The sequence below is a fragment of the Elephantulus edwardii genome, unplaced genomic scaffold, assembly GCF_000299155.1.
Source record: "Elephantulus edwardii isolate Elephantulus edwardi_28Jun2011 unplaced genomic scaffold, EleEdw1.0 scaffold00037, whole genome shotgun sequence".
Lineage (NCBI taxonomy): Eukaryota > Metazoa > Chordata > Mammalia > Macroscelidea > Macroscelididae > Elephantulus > Elephantulus edwardii.
In genome coordinates this window covers 16,352,021-16,355,597 of record NW_006399787.1, presented here as the reverse complement: position 1 = coordinate 16,355,597, position 3,577 = coordinate 16,352,021, and positions in this window count along the sequence as shown.

Below are 3,577 nucleotides of genomic sequence, written 5' to 3'. Positions count from 1 at the left end.
ACAACAACAACAACAACATACAATGGTTCTAGGAAATGGGTAATTGCTGCTGCTTTTGTTTGCTGCAGTCAAGTCAACTGTGATTCATAAATGACCCTAGGAGATAGGAAATAGCATTCCTCTTTTCACAAAAGAAAATGGAAATTTTAGGGAGTTCAGGTGGCCTAGTGGGAGGAAGCTGCACTGCAATCCCAGAGGTACATGGTTTGAATCCCACCAGATGCTCTGTTGGAGAAGGAGGGGCAATCTTCTCCTGTACCAGTCAGATCCAATTTGACGGTACACACATTAAAAATTAATAAAATTTTAAAAAGAAAGGTAATGGAAATTTAGAAACTACATTGAAAGCCTAATTACTTGAATTCCTTCCCTTTTCCTTTTCTGAGAACCTTCAATCCAATCCAAAAAGGTAGGTTGTTGGAGTACTGCTTATTCCTCAGGTCAACCTTGAATGATTAGGCTAGAGAAGAGCCTCAGCCCCAGTGGAGTCACTAGTTTCTTTGCCCTAGAAATATAGAATTGGATGTAGAAACATGTGCCCTCGCTGTAAGGTAGAATTGAAACATCAACATTTAAAAAAACAGAATGTGGTCATGGATGCCATGAAGGTAATCAAGAAAAATACAACTGGAAGAGAGCAAAATAGATGAATGGGACCATCTAAAAATCAAATCCCTATGCACATCAAAAAACATCTCCCACAGAGTGGAAAGGAAACCCAAAGACTGAGAAGAAATATTTGGTAATGGCATATCGCCTGAACCAGGCCATGGTCTTTGCAATCACTTGTTATGTATCAGAGAGTTGGACAATGACTAGGGATGATAGAAGAGTTGAGGCCTTTGAGCTGTGGTGCTGGAGAAGAGTGTTGGATATACTATGGACCGCTAGGAGAACAAACAGGATCGTCCTAGAAAGGGTGAAATCAGGCTGCTCCTTGGAGGTAAGGATTCTTCAGATGCTTCGTCTGACCTACTTTGGACATGTTGCACGGAAGGACCAGTCCTTAGAGAGGGACATCATGCTTGAGAGGGTGGAGAGACAGAGTAAGAGAAGTAGACCCTCAATGATATGGATTGATTCAATGACTGGGGTAATAGTGTTAGGTGTGTCAGAGAAAATAAGATTGGCACAGGATAGAGCAGGGTTTAGGGCTGTTGTATACACAGTCGCTATGAGTCACGGGTGACTCGATGGCACATAACAACAACAATAACATATCTGATAAGGGAATCATATCTAAAATTTAGATAATACTACAACATCTCAACAAGCCAGTTGCAAAATGTGCACAGGATATGAGTAGATTCTTTACCAAAGAAGACATTCAGATGGCAAACAAACGAAGAAATGTTCAAAATCCCTGCTCTCAGAGAGATGCAAATAAAAGTAACTCTGAGATATCATCTAACCCCAGTAACAATAGCAAAATTCTAACAGAGATGCAAACAATAAATGCTGGTGAGTTGTGGAAATATTGGAACCCTTATTCACTGCTGGTGGGAGTGTAAAATGGTGCAGCCTTCATGGAAGGCAGTTTGGTGCTACTCATAAAATTGGAAATAGAAATACCAATAGAATTTTACCCAGCAATGCCACTACTGGGAATATACCATAAAGAAACCAGAACAGTCATCCAAACAGATACATGCACAGCCATGTTTATTGTTGCATTATTTACAATAGCAAAGAGATGGAAGCAACCCCCAAGTGCCCATCCATAGGAAAATGATGGTATAATCATACAATAGAATACTCCACAGCACTGAAAAAACAATGAACTCATAAAACATTACACAATATGTGGGGGATCCTTACAGTACAACATGCTGAGTGAAATATCTCAGTCACAAAAGGACAAATACCGCACAGCACCACTGTTATAAAGCAAGTCTGACAAAGGGGAGAATAGGATATGAGTGGATAGGTAATGACCATTGCATTGGAATAGATGAAGGAAAGAACTATTTAAAAGGAATGTATGATTAGGCATTACACTACAACTGCCCAGAATAAGAGGTATATTATTGCAAAGAGGATGGGTGGTGGCAGAGTTAGGTAATTATGCAACAATGAATGAATATTAAAACAAAAAAGTTAATCAAGGGAGTTAGAAGGGAAGGAGAGGTGGTAAAATGTGCAACAATGAATGAATGAAAACCTAACTTTTCTGGAAATGTTTGTTAAGATCATAATTAAAATGAAATTTTATTTTTTAAAAAAGAAAATTATTACTGCAATAGTATGAAGAAAAGAGGAACAGAGAATTTTACTACTTCAGAAAGGCAAGGCTTGGTCTGCAATGCTCTTCCACTTCTGAATCCAGTCCCTTACAGTCTGGTTATACATTCTGCTCCCAGTTGTCATGGGACCTTTTGTCTTTCTGACATTTCAAGAGTCTTTCAGTTAAAACCCTGTTCTGATTAAGGCAAACTTAATGGCTCCCAATTGTTTGTCACCAAAGGAATTTGATATAGATATTAACTCTGAGAGCACAAGGCTCTGAAAGAGGAAGTTTGGGCTTTGTGTCTTCAATTTTTGTAATTACCAAACCAGTTAGAAATTGGGTTCTTCCTAAGATGGACAGGACATATTCAGGGCATACCCAAACTAAGTTCTTGGTCCCATTTTCTTTCCAGTTCACACTTAATACATTTATTTTAATTGCAATGAGTCAGGTAAGCCTATCATCTTAAAACTTCATTCTGAAGGAAATTGAGGTCAAAGTAAAACAGCATTGAAATCTCTTAAGTAATGGAGTGTGGAGAAGAGCAGTGCAATCTGGGAGGTTGGTATAAGGCATCATGGGATAAGCTTATATTTTTACTGAGTCTTGGGTCTTTAGGGAATAGAGTGAAGTCATCACCTTCTCTCCTTAAGAGCTTATCAGATGGCTAGAATGAGACAGGAAGACACTGGGAAGTAGTATAGAGAAAGCTTAGCCTTTGCAGTGGCAACTTTGTCCATGTAGCCATCAGGTCAAATTCATTTCCTTCTCAAGGATTCCACTTATACAGACTTGCTCCAGATTAACGGCAGAGCCAGGGAAGTCTGAGAAATGTGGGCTGTGGCAGACTCATTAGAGGCGGCTGCTCCTTCAGAGCCACTTGAAGTCTGCTGCTCCTGCAGCTCCACTTAGTGACTCCGTTTATGTCCTTAATTTGTCGAGTGCTGTCTGTGATCTCCTGCTTGCCTCCTAAATGCTCAGCTCTGTCTTGCCTCAGGGGCTTCACCAATTTCATTAGAAGCTCTGCACTCCAGCTTTCTAGTCGTTAATGAAGATACTGATGAACGCTAGGCAGAAGTCAGGCCCCTGGAAGGCTTGTCTGCTGCACTGTTTACTTAAAAACCTGGAAATGTTAACTTTTCTTTTCAGACTGTTTGATCCATTAGTTAATGAGTTTTTGTCCACATGTTTTATTCATTCCTTTCTTGCGTCTCTCATTCCTTTACGTTGTTGAGTCTACAGATTAAGCACAAGCCTGCCACTGTTGTAGAATGGGACTGTCCTTGGGGTTGGGGAGAGACTGAGTAAGATGGGTTCAATAAGGTATACTGCACTGAAACAGAGGAGGGA